Genomic DNA, 14,403 nt, shown 5'->3' with positions numbered 1-14,403 from the left:
TCTGTGACTCAAAGTCAATTGTGATTATGGCTTTATGAAGACTTGACCTTCCCTCCTCTAGTGATTCATCAGTTTTACCAGAATCCAGCCTTCATAGGTATGGAATGAATTAGACCTGTAAGTTTTCAAAATGTTACGTCTTAGCTTCTCAGAATTAGCATCTGTAACAAATAAAAACTTTTAACATCTGCCTGTTTTTAATGTATCAGTTAATTATTAGGGCTCATATGCCAGCAGAGATACCTCCACTAAGCTGCCTTGCTACTCAAGATTGGAGAGTCTGTAATGAGTGCACTCTATTCAGAGAAGCAGCTTGAGCATGGGGCTCAGGAAGAAGCTCAGTTGTGGATTATATGCTCTTTCATTTGTAACACAAATATTTGTTTCCAGCTGGAGTAGAAGTCCCATGTTAATGTTAATGTGAGCTAGAATTGCTGACTTGGTGTACAGAAGAAAGACAAGAAACGCTCCTCACTCCTCACCCTAAAACGTTAGAGTGGGAAAGGAGGTGATGACGTTATTCTTACCAGAAGAACTTAGAGATGAAGCTGCATCACTTGGGAAACTAGGGAATCACAGAAGGTAGTGACACCAAATACAAAACCAATTAACCCTTCTATTTGGCAGATGATAGCCTTTCTGCGCTTTTGTTTTCTTTTTCCCCCGCATTAATTTTAAATGCTATTGACAAGACTTTTTTAACCTATGAATTTATTTTTATTTTTCTCCCACCCCACAGTGTCCCCCTCTCTCCCTTCTACAATTTGAGCAAAGAACAGGTTCTTTTCTTCCCCGTCTCAAAGGACGCTTGTGGCAGAGAGCAAAGCGCAAGTTGTCTGCAATGTATTTTCCTTCTTGACTTTTGTTTTCAAAACCTTAAGCCATAGATTAATTTGTGGAGTGTGTATGCAATGGGGGATTGTGGGGAACCTATAAAGGAAAGATGAAGAAAGTAGAATGTTCATCAAAATAAACAATTCCCAGAGACAGGAGAAAAGGACAGAGGTCTACAGGTTCCTCAAGAATCAGGGATGAGAGCCATCCCTGTATGCCCTGAGGAGGTGAACAAATCTTCAAAGACTTAGCTTTATGATACACCCAAGGAGATAGACCTCTAGGTAGCAGGCTTACCAAAGGTCCCTGTGCTTCAAGTGCTTCAGGAGGAGAAAGAGTCTGCAGGTTTGTACTGGCCAGGACAGTGGGTGTCTCAGAGGTCACCAATATAGTCCAAGGACTGAAGACCAGTGGGCCTTCCCCAGTATCTTGGCAGTATGGGATCCTGGGCTTCTAAACAGCCCTTGAGGTGTGAAGGATCTGTAGGTGATCAGGTATGCTTGTGGATACATTTCCCTCTTGCTGTGTATGAAAAAGTGAGGTGAAGTTAAGTTGACTTAAATACATAGGGAGTTCCCCGATGGCCTAATGGGTTAAGGATCAAGTGTTGTCACTGCTGTGACTCAGATCACTGCTGTGGTGCAGGTTTCACCCCTGGCCCTGCGACTTCCACATGCCATAAGCATGGCCAAAACAAACAAAACAGAACAAAACTACGTGAAAAAACTCAGTTTTCCTTGCCACCAAGGTCTGTGTCTTGGGATTCATGCCTGCAAACACTGACTATTTAAGACCCATACTCAAATTTCTTTCTACATGAAGCTAGTTGTGTCCACTTTGGGAACATGCCAGAAACCCTAACTCTAGATTTCTCTTCAAATCAATAAATACAGCTGCTGTCCTGTGAAGGGGCATACCATGCTTGCTTGCCAGACCATTCTAAATAGAGACCAACTAGCAGCACGGGAAACATCTTTTTTTTTTTTTTTCCTATTGAAATATAATTGATTGACAATGTTGTTTTAATTTCTGCTGTGCAACAAAGTGATTCAGTTTTTTATATATATGTATATATATATACACATATAAATTTATACACATCTTTTTGTATTCTTTTCCATTATAGTTTAATCACAGGATATTGAATATATAGTTCCCTGTGCTATACAGTAGGCCCTTGTTGTTTATCCATTCTATACATGATAGTTTGCATCTGCTAGCTCCAAACTCTCAATCCATTCCTCCCCTATTCCCCTCCTACTTGGCAACCACAAGTCTGTTCTCTCTATCTGTGAGTCTTTATCTGTTTCATAGGTAAGTTCATTTGTGCCATATTTTAAATTCCACATATAAGTGATATTATATGATGTTTGTCTTTCTTTTTCTGCCTTACTTCACTTAGTATGATAATCTCTGGGTCCATCCATGTTGCTGCAAATGGCATTATTTCTGGGTTTTTATGGCTGGAGTAGTATTCCATTGCATATATGTACCACATCATCTTAATCCATTCATCTGTCAATGGACATTTAAGTTGTCTCCATGTCTTGGCTATTGTAAATAGTGCTACTGTAAATATGAACAGAGGGGTGCATGTATCTTTTTGAATGAAAATTTTGTCTGGATATATGCCCAGGAGTGGGATTGCTGGATCATACAGCAATTCTAGCTTTTTTAGGACCTTTCATTTAGTGGCTGCACCAATTTACATTCTCACCAGCAGTGTAGGAGTGTTGCCTTTTCTCCACACCCTCTCTAGCATTTATTATTTGTAGACTTTTTAATGATAGCCATTCTGACAGTAAGTGACACTTTATTGTCATTTTGATTTGCATTTCTCTAATCGTCGGTGATGCTGAACGTCTTTTCACGTGCCTGTTGGCTATCTGTATGTCTTCTTTGGAGAAATGTCTATTTAGTTCTTCTACCCGTTTTTTTGATTGAGTTGTTTGTTTGTTTGTTGAGTTTTGTATATTTTGGAATGAGCGTTTGTATATTTTGGAAAGCCCTTGTTGATCACATTATTTGCAAATATTTTCTCCCATTCCATAGATTGTCTTTTCATTTTGTGTATGGTTTTTGCTGTGCAAAAGCTTGCAAGTTTGATTAGGTCCCATTTGTTTACATTTGCTTTTATTTGTATTGCCTTGTGAAAACCTTGGTATGATTTATGTCAGAAAATGTTTTGTCTATGTTCTCTTCTAGGAGTTTTATGGTGTCATGTCTTATATTTAAGTTTTTAAGCCACTTTGAGTTTATTTTTGTGGAAACACCTCTTTAAATCTGAGACAGGAAGAGCAGATGGCCCAATCTACTTCTTGTTGCAAGCAACAGAAGATGGCCTTGTTCATTTTATCCAAGCTGGAATGTATTGGGAGGATATTGAAGAGTTCATAGGATGAATGGGAGGGCTGGAGAACAAGGCTCAGAAAATTGTCTGTACACCAAGAGAAGAGGAGCAGTAGGGACTACAGCCAAGGTCATGCCTCAGCTAGTACCCCTGCTAGTACCCCCACTGCTGCCCACAGCACAACACTGTCACCACAAATGGTTTCTCAACAATCTTTGAATCTTTGCTTTACTGCCTTGATATTCAAAGTCCAGAAGGGGAGGGTCTGACTGGCTAAGCCAGGGTCCTACCCTAAATGTCCGGGGTTGGAAAGGGGGGGGTCACCTTGATACATGGTGGAGCACTGCACCACCCCAATAGGACACATACGGGGAATTGCCTCCATGTTGAGCAGAAAAGAAACACACTGGACAAATGTCCACCACATTCCCAACCACTTAATGGAGAACAAAATTTGCTAAAGTTCTGAAAGCTTTAGCTTTAAATTAACTACTTTGGAAAGGCATTTGCCTTATTTCCTGGAATCGAGCTCTGTAAAAGCTTTATGCAGGCTCATAATTTTCTTCCCTGATCAATTTGTAACCCATGACCCTGATTTCTGCCCTGTACTTGGCCCTGGATGGCTTCTTCTGTTGATTTTAGATTACCGCAGCAATTCCCCAGCCCTCGCCAGACACCCATGTTCAGAACAGCACTTCCACTCAAGCTCTCAACCCCATACCTCCACCCTGATGCACAAGAGTCCTGTCAGCCACCTGATCAGGTTAAGAGGGGGGAGATCAGCTTACGGACCATAAAATTAGTATGCTGTTTTCACCTGCCTGCTTAGAGGCTGAACAAAATTCTCAGAAAAAGAGGAAAATGGCCTGCTTTTTAAGTTCTTCAGAGGGAGGAAAGTACTAGTCTTGAGAAGTTCAACAGTAAGTAAGACACTGCTGGTGTTTGAAGCTTCAGGAGAAAACAGCACTTAATAAAAATGGGAAGGAAGATGCACATGCCCAGGAGGCAGAGGCTGTCCATGGAATTTTATCGTCACCATAGCCATGACAGCAGCTTGCTGCCTCTCCAGCCTTGGATGGTGGACACAGTGAGTAGACAGAGTCTGTTAGAGGCCGAGGTCTTTCCCATCTGTCAGCACCAGAGGGAAAAATCCTCAGGATCTGCGTCTGCAAGAGAATCTCCTTTTCTCTAGAGGTTCATCAGGATTCAGGACATGGCAGAGGAGACAAATGCCACAGCGAGTGGAAAACTAGATGAGGTTCAAGGGCACATTCAGACCTACACTACAAAGAGCACTACAAAGCCATAGAAGGTATTTAGAGGCCATAAGTGGCCAGCACCCATAAATGCTAATTAGTTGATTTTCTTTTAAAAGGAAAGTTGGGGAGTTCCCATCGTGGCTCAGCAGTAATGAACCCCGCTAGTATCCATGACGATGCAGATCCAATCCCTGGCTTTGCTTACTGGGTTAAGAATCCAGTGTTACCATGAGCTGTGTTGTAGGTTGCAGACTCAGCTCAGATCTGGCGTTGCTGTGTCTGTGGTATCGGTGGGCAGCTATAGCTCTGATGCAACCCCTAGCCTGGGAACTTCCATATGCCATGGGTGAGGCCCTAAAAGGACAAAAATAAAAAATAAATAAAAATCAATTAAAAAGGAAAGTTGGGAAATTTTAAGTAAAGGCAACATTTTCCTATTACAGCTTCTTGCTATAATTTTCCATAACTTTTTCACATGGTTCACTCTATATGGAAGGGTCTTGCGTTGTTAGTTTGGCCAAAGGAAGGGCCGAGTCACCCCAGACGGGGCCCCCTCCACCTCCCCCACCCTGTGTGTAACTGAATGGACCAGTGAACAGGACCTGGAGAGCTACAGCACCAGTGGCTCCAAAGTTGGCCACTGGCCAACAATAAACAGGTTGTGGCAGGCCATTCCTGAGGTTTGGCAAGCTACTTTGTACCCAACCCTGAGGTGCGGTGTGAAACCCAGACAAGAACAGGCAAATTCTGTGATTGGGGGTGGGGGAGCCTGCTCTAGGCTTACTCCAAGTTAGGCTCTGAAGTGGAAAACCCAGGGCAAAGGTAAAAAGTCCCAAAGGAAAACAGAGCAAGTTTTAAAATTCCAAGGGCTCCACTGAGATTCAGAAGCCTATGTTTCCTCCCCCGTCATTCCCCTCATGGCTGATTACTCTGCTAAAGGGCTTTCTGCCTTGTGTAGCAGCAAGTATGTTGAATCAGAGAAGGAAAGGGAAACTACATACTTGCTTCATTTCATCTGAGGTGAAACTAAGGTATATAGCAATTGTGAATATTAATATAAAATATCTGATATTGAAGTTCCTTGCAACACTTTCTTGAATGTGATTGACAGCACCTGAAGGTCATGGAATGTGGTTTCTGTGTGACTCATATTTATTTCTTTCCGTTTCTTAGCTGTCACACTCACCCCACAATAAAAGGCTTTCCAGTCTATGATTACTGCAGGAACACCAACATTTCTCAGGGGAACTCCCTACCCCAAGGAGTTTTTCCTGCATCTCCGAAGATACAACCTTCTCAAAGAGTGAGTCAATTCATCAGGTTAGTTAAGGCACAGATTACTCAGCCATCAATCAGATCTGCAGAAGATCTGCATAGATTTGCTACATTAGACCAGCTGGTCAGAAAATTCCTAGGATGAATTTTACAAACAGTGATGGGGACCCTCATGCTTCCATGGCTTCTGGTGTGAGTTGCTGACTCTTTATCATGATGTTTTAGGCTCCATAAGGAATTGAAAAATGACTTTGATTCCAAAATGGAAATGTAACATATAAGTTCCACAGGCTCTATGTACACCACATATTTCAATTTATAAAGATGCTTCCAAACTTGACCAGTGTTCCCTCATACTCAGTAGAAGAGCACACCTCCTGCTTCATGAAGAAGGGGAAAGACACCAGGACTGAGAGCTCTTGCCCTTTCTCTCCATTCTCCTTCCTAACTGACATTTTCACTCACCTCCTTCCTTCCAGCTGAAGGAATGTATACCCACTTCCAAGACCCACGGGGTGTTTCTGATGCCATGACCAGAAGTTCCTATCATGGCTCAACGGAAACGAATCTGACTAGCATCCATGGTGGTATCTAAGACTCCATCCTCAGACCATCTAAGACTCTATCCTTTCTTCTTTATCTCCCTTGCCAGTAATTCCTCCCCCACCCCTGCCCCAGCCACCCTGTTTCTCCTTGAGAAACATGGCCAATGGTCTCCATCCTGAAAAAACTCTCAGTTCTGCTTCCCACCTTCTCACTGCCAATCTCCTTGAATACAATATCCTCCTGACTCTCCACTGCCATTCACACCTCACTAGCTGCACTTAGAAAACCAGCCTTTTCTCAACTTACACTTTATCCTTCACATATTTACATCTCTTCTCATGGTTTCACAGATAACTTTAAACTGATAATTCCAAATATTTATATTTAGCTCTGAACTTTTGTCTACGTTAAAGGCCATTTCCAAGTGTATCTAGGTCATATCCATGTAGGTATACTAGAGGCACCTAAGTAAATAAATCTAAATCCAAACTCATCCACTGTCTCATCTCTTCTCAAACCCATACTCTTAGTAAATGCCTAAATTTTATCAACCTAAGAGTTATTTTAAAATATCGGAAATTTCATAAGAAAAGACTGGGAGTTCCCATTGTGGCTCAGCAGTAATGAATCCAACTAGGATCCATGAGGACGCAGGTTCAATCCCTGGCCTCGTTCAGTGGGTTAAGGATCCAGCGTTGCCATGAGCTGTGGTGTAGGTTGCAAACTCAGCTAGATCTGGTATTGCTGCGGCTGTGGAATAGGCCAGCATCTACAGCTCCGATTTGACCCCTAGCCTGGGAACCTCCATATGCCATGGGTGCAGCCCTTAAAAAAGAAAGAAAAGACTGCATACGTGAAATAATCCCAAAGATATAGAGGAATACGGGGAAAATCTATGACACATAAAAACAAACAAGCAAAACACTAAAGAGTAACCTAAAAGATTATTGAATAAAGAAATCCCCAGAGGAATACAGAAAAATATATTAAAATAGTGAATTAAAGTGGTATATTAGAGACAACTGATAGGAATCAGGCATCTAATAATTAAAAAGTCATTAACCAATGCACTCGCTTGGATTTAATTTGCTTAGGCCTACCCAACTCCAGTTGGAAAGAACAAAGGACATCATTACCTGGAGTATAGTATTACTGTGAGCAGAGTGGATTTGCCTGCTGGATATGCCCAACACGGCAGGAACCTGTGCTTCTAGTAGGAAAGTAAAGGTGTTTTGCAGCTTTCCATGCTCATTTATGGTAGGAACAGACATCATAGTAAGGAAGCCCTGGAAGCATCAGAGGAAAGGCCAGCAGAAGATGGGTGTCAAAAATCTACACTTATTCGCAGTGCTAAACAAAGTTACATACATCGCAAATTACCGTCCCTTCCTCCAAGTGACACTGAGATACAAGAGAACTGGATTCTAATCAACATCCATTAGTCTCCAGCTCTAATGTGTACACTATTCAGTGACCTTTGGCAAAAGACTTAAATTTTCTGAGATGATTTCCAGATCTAAAAAAGGACTGTCACACAGTTATAAATCACTTGACAAAATCAAGCTCAAGCTCAAGCACGATAGTTAAGTGTTCGAAATTCCCAGTCCTGCCAAGTGACTCGTAGAATGTTCAAATACAACGTTCCTGTTGCCAAAAAAAAAAAAGAAAAAAAAATGGAATCATGTTAGCTTACATTTCTAGGAAATGTCAGATGAGGCAATTTGGAAAAAAAAAATCCACCTGCTATGCATAAGCTTGAATCTAAAACAATAAACGGTCCATTTTTCTCTGGAAGTTGAATTCTACTGAATTAATCTTGTAACAAGATGAATGCCTCAAAGTAAATATGATGAATCACTCCTCCTCCCAGGGCTGCTTGTGGTGCTAGCACGGCTCCTCACTTTCTCTCCATCACGGCTCTAGGCAGGCGCCAAGCATCCGAGGCAAAGTGTGATCAACAGATGCTCGTTTCCATAACTGGCATTTTTCCAAGAGCCAACCCCAGATTTAATTAGCCACTTATCTGGAGCAGAAAGGGATTTTTAAAGCATTCTAGTAACCTGTGCTCATTTTTTCCTCTGGTCCGTGCCCCAGCCCCTGGTGCCTCCTCACCCAGAAGACTTTGAAGCCTGCACATCAAGAATAGGATGTGTGCTAATTCTCCCTGTAAATAAACAGCTCTCTAAAAATGTCCCTGAGATTGTTCTACTACAGAGAAAGAATAATAGTCCAGTGAGCTAAAGACCACATATGGTACATGGGAAAGACACTGGAAATGAGGCTACACAGGTTACTCAGTACTAGCAGGTCAGCATTTTATCTGGGATAACTCACCACTAGTCCACTGTGACCTGCCCAGCACTGGACTCCCTCCAACTTGAAGCCAGACCCCACATGGTTCCAGTCACCACATTCACTGACTGCCTTCTGGGCAGTACCCTCACCCTGCTCTTTGTTCTGTTAATCTCATATTCACTGAATTCTGTCATAGCTCCAAATCTCTGGGAACAAAGAAACTGTCCATACGTTGTCCCCTTGACAACTATCTGGTGTATGATGGGACTTCCAGGAATTCTTGTGACTTCACAAACACCGCAGAGGGTCTTGTGGGCTTGGAGGGCTGGTGTCAAGCTGGAACAGAAGGTATGGATGCCCACAGGATGAGCATTACGACCTGTAGCTACGACCCTCTTGTGCCCAGCATCCTTTGCCCTGCTTGCAGGGAGTGAAAGCCCTCCTGGTGGTGGCGAACCCATCCAGGTGGTTCAGTCAGCTGACCCTCCCCTCCCCCCACCCCGCCAGAGCATCCCCCATTCGTCCAAGGCCACAGTGGACGTGTGACCCAGGTTGAGCCAAACCTCTTAAAATCCAAGTTCTCAGATAAAACTTTCTCTCTGGTCACTGAGCTAGAAGAAAGTGGGTCTTGCTCACCCCTTGTAGAGAATCTGTCTACCGCGTGGAGGCAGGGCCTTCCCCTCCAACACCATAGAGCTTTGCATCCAGCCCCGTCTGGAGCCTGGATTTCACTTCTACAAGCTAATCAGGTCCCATTTTTTGCTTAAGCTACACAGGATGTGGTTCTTTCCCTGAAATCTTCCCTAAGAGACACCCAACCCCATCCCATCCCCAGCTTCTGCCTAACTTTTTTAGATAATTATCTTCCTTTTATAGTCTTTGCCTAAAATTTTCCATATCCTCCCCTCCAGCCCTTTAAACTCAGATCAGAATCTACCTCTTAAAGAGACACTTCTTGGGAGTTCCCTTCGTGGCTCAGCAGTTAATGAACCCAACTAGTATCCATGAGGATGCTGGTTCAATATCTGGCCTCTCTCAATGTGTTAAGGATCCAGTGTTGCCATGAGCTGTGGTATAGGTCTCAGATGTGACTTGGATCCCGTTTTGCTGTGGCTGTGGTGTAGGCCAGCAGCTGCAGCTCCGACTGGACCCCTAGCCTGGGAACTTCCTTATGCCAAAGGTGCGGCCCTGAAAAAAAAAAGAAAAAAAAGTATGCATACCCAAAGAAAGTTGAAGATGGTTATCTCAGGAGAGAAGGAAATCTACACACACACACACACACACACACCACCCCCATCTCTACTCCACAGATGTAAAAATCAATGTTTTTTTGTATCAAATTCTGCAGTACTTGGGTAGCCAGCCTCTGATTCTTGTCTGGTGGTATTCACACACTTGTGTAGTGCTCTCCCACAGTGAATAGCCCTGACCCATGTAAACAACAGCATACATGGAAAGAATGGAATGGGGTTTCTGAAGCTAAGTTATTAAAGACATTGCAGTTTCCATCCTGCTCTTTTGAGAATTGGTTGATCTAAGAGAGGCCAGTTATTATGCCATGAAGATATACAAGCAGCCCTATGGGGACACCCATGTGGTGGGGAACCAAGGCCACCTGCCAATATTCAGCACCAAATTGCAAACCATGAGAATAAGCTGCACTTTGAAAGTGGATCCTCCAGCTCAGTTAAGCCTTCAGATGTCTGCAGCCCTGGCCAACATCTTGACTGCAATTTCATGAATGACCCAGAAAGACCCCAGAACCATCCAACTAAGTTTTTCCCAAACTCTTGGCCCACAGACTATGAGACAATAAATGTTTCTCCTTGTTTTAAGCCACTGAATTTTAGGGTAATTTGTTATGCAGCAGTAGATAACCAATACAAAAACTGTGTAACTCTACATGATCTGCTCATGTAACTTTTGATTTTAAAAATCCAAACCTGGAGTTCCCGTCGTGGCTCAGTGGTTAATGAATCCGACTAGGAACCATGAGGTTGCAGGTTCGATCCCTGGCCTTGCTCAGTGGGTTAAGGATCCGGCATTGCTGTGAGCTGTGGTGTAGGTTGCAGATGTGGCTCGGATCCTGAGTTGCTGTGGCTCTGGCGTAGACTGGTGGCTACAGCTCTGATTCGACCCCTAGCCTGGGAACCTCCATATGCCGCAGGAATGGCCCTAGAGATGGCAAAAAGACAAAAAAAAAAAAAAAAAAAAATCCAAACCTGTTGCATAAAAATATTTTCATATGTTTTGTGGTATTCCTAACCAATGCCAAAATTCAGGACTGTGAACAAAAGTTGTAAATCCAGCTTGTATGTGAAAGAATCAGAACTCTTTAGATCTTGTTCTGACATATCAGTACTTAAATCCCAAGAGAATGATGAAATGAGGACTCTCTTTTTCAGTCTTTCAGTCCTACTTTTTTTTTTTTTTTTTTTTGCCATGGCATGTAGCAGCTTGATGTGGAATCTCAGTTCCCAGACCAGAGACTGACCTAGGCCAAAACCATGAAAAAGCCAAATCCTAACCACTGGACCACCAGGGAACTCCTTAGTCCTACATTTAATGTTTTAGTTTAGCTTCAGCCTAGTCATATTGGCCTCTGTAATAGGATGTCTGTGTCCTGAAGGCGTAGGTGGGGGATGCATATGCGCTTGCATATCCATGACTGAAGGAGAAAGATCAGGGTTTAAAAGTATAAAAGTATGTTCACTAAAGAAAATTAAAACATAGGTAGAAGAAAATTACTTGAAGCCCAGGCCCTAGCAGAACAGGAGGTTGCCTTGGTGTTGAGTTCCCTCCCATCTTTTTGCTTACCCAGGCTTGCTTGTTCGTGCAGCACCAGGAGGTCTTGACAATGACAAAGGATGAATCAGTATTCAAACCTAGCCTTGACAACCCTAAGAAAGGCTTTGCTTGACTACATTTTTTTTCCTCTTAAGATTCATTCTCAACTGTCCAGAAATGAGTTATAAAAATGTATGTGTGTATAAATATGTGTAAAGTGCACTTCAGTAAAATACTTCACAAGCACTTTCAGCACTTCCTGTGTACACCACACCAGAGCAGCTGTTTCCGGGAAACCTACAGAAGATAGTTTCTGCCCTTAGCATCTAAATCTTACTTTATGCTGCTACTCAGCTAACATCAAACCATTTGTTTTCTTATGAGCAATTGGCTATAGTGTTCTGATTATTTGACAAAATAGATGATTTTCTAAAAATGTAGATCCTCTGTTATCCCATAATGCATAGAGACCTTGAATAGAATCTTCGTATATAAAATTATGTTTTATTTCTAGTTTTCCTCTCACTGCTAGAGACAGGAAATGTCAAGCTGGCTTAAAAAGAATCAGGTCAGAGGCTTCTGTCTTCAGTTAACAGTGAGAAAAACAACTCTTAGTTTAGGGCCTACTTCGTCCCAGCATTTTACACAAATTATTTTTAATCCTTACAACAGGGTTAGAAAAATATTAGTCCCGTTTTACAGATAGGAAAAATGTGCTTCAGAGCAGTTAACTAACTTGCCTAAGACCACCCAGCTTGTAAATCCTGGAACCTTAACTGAAAGATTGGTCTTTACCTCCAAAGCCTTTGTTCTTTTCATAGCACCACCTGACTTATTAAACAGGGCTCTCATTTTTCCATCCAATCCCCAGGCTTCCTGTTACCTGAAACAAAATAGCTTTATAAGTCTTGCCCACCTCCCCAACAGGAAAACTGAAATAGCTCACAAGGAGTAGCAAGTTGAGGTCTGTGGAAAGGAAGGGGGTTGGGGCTTGAGGGGAGACACAAACAAGGCCACAATACCCCAATGGGCTTTTCCACACAGACAGAGATGGAAGCCAAACATCTAATTGTTAAAAAAATCCTAAATTCTTCCTAAGAAAGAAGGGAGAAATTTTACTCACAAGAGTGAAAATATTTACAGAAGAGATCGGATACAGTAGCTTGCCCATATTAATCTCTTTCATTTTTGCCACATGCTTATTTCCTCGACCAGCAATTTTTATTTGCTTGCAGAGTCACAAGTTGACTTTTCCCTTTTAGAGTCTCTCCATTCCTTGGTGATCAGTACCTTACCCTCCCTTCTCTGTAGTTGGAATAAGGGGTGCAAACATTCCCACTCTGAAATAGCTTCCTGAACTACTCCGATTCCACTAAGAGCTACAGAGCACCCACACGCCAGACACTGTTCTTGGAGATTTGAGGCTTTTTCTCTCTTGAATGCAACTTCCTGTCTTGTAGATATTGAGGTGAGGATTCAAGTTGGGTGTCCTTCCTACTACACAACTTCTCTAATCATTAATTTAACAGTGGTTTCTAAATACCTACGAAGCACTAGGCTAGTAATTCTCAGTGTGGTTAGTCAGTAGCTGCTTCTGTGCTAGCTTGGCTGCAGGTCCAGGGAGAAAATGAACAAAATAACTAATGTTTGTCATGATGGCTAACACTCCTACAGTGCTTCAGGTGGACCAGACAGAGTTCAGAATGCTTTATATATGTTAACCCATTTAATCCAACACCATTTGATCCCATTCATTTTCCAGTTGAAGAAATTGAAGCACAGACAGGTTAAGAAACTTGCCCAAGCTCACACAGCTTGTAGAACCAAGATCTGAACACAGTGCACATTGGCTCTGGTGTGATTAGGTTAGTGGTAGCCCAGGAATGTTGTTATTTTAAAAGCACATAAGGAGTTCCCGATGTGGTGCAACAGGATTGGCGGCATCTAGGGAACACTGGGTCGCAGGTTCAATCCTGGGCCCAGCACAGTGGATTAAGGATCCAGCATTGCCTCAGCTGGGGCTTAGGTTGTGACTGCAGCTCAGATCTGATACCTGACGTGGGGACTCCATATGCCAAGGGGCAGCTGAAAATGAAAATTAATTAATTAATTAAAAAGCACACAAATGTTTTCCCCAAATGCCGACCCCAGCAAAAATCATTTGCGCAACTGTAATTTACTGCTCATTGTCCTAAGCAAAGAAATGGTTAAAATGAGCGTCTTCGTGTGCTCTGTAATTCTGAGCAGTTCTGTATGTCGAATGCATCCATTACTTAGCAGAATGTAACTGCTGACTCTGCCATTCAGAAGAATCACAGTGCAACTGAAGTGGTAATAATTCAAAATTGACAAGCTTGGAGAGACTTGAAAAGCCAGACTTGTTATTAGCATTTAATGAAATTAAGTATTTAGTAGGCCATAGTAGAAAGTATTGTAAGAATAAATCTCAATAAATCAGCAGATTCCAGGAATATTTGGAGGCTACAATTTTTTTTAAATATTTCATACATAAGAAGTGGTGGTTATTCCTGGAAATGAATCTGTTAAGTTGACAGAATAGTTTTAGATTTCTTAAAATGTTTATTTTTAGAAAGGTCCAACTAGAGCAAAAATAATCTAAACCTTAAAAAAAAAATGTTCCACTCTACATAATTCTAAAGATGAAACACAGACTTGTTAAATACTGAGAAAAATAAATATTACCTTTCTAATTATCATATAAAGAAGTATGACACTGATTGTTATATAAATGTAAAAAATCATTACAATTGTGTATCAGCTCAATATGATCCTTATGAAAGATTTTTAAGTCTCCCTGTAGTAAATTCTATTAGTTCCTACCTATGAATTAGTGTTGGTTAGAACTGGCATGCCAGGTTGAGACTAGAAGAATAATTTACTGAAATAAGTACTAAAAATTGTGTACATTCCTTTCTATTTCAATTCAATGTAGCAGTGACTCCTTAAAAATGAGGGAGAACAAAGGCATTCCCAGTTGGGAGATGTCACATAAAATTGGCATTTCTGTCATCTCTTGAAAACCAAAGGAAAAAGAGG

This window comes from Sus scrofa, chromosome 1 (genome assembly GCF_000003025.6).
Source record: "Sus scrofa isolate TJ Tabasco breed Duroc chromosome 1, Sscrofa11.1, whole genome shotgun sequence".
NCBI classification, from domain to species: Eukaryota; Metazoa; Chordata; class Mammalia; order Artiodactyla; family Suidae; genus Sus; species Sus scrofa.
This window is presented reverse-complemented; position numbering follows the sequence as displayed.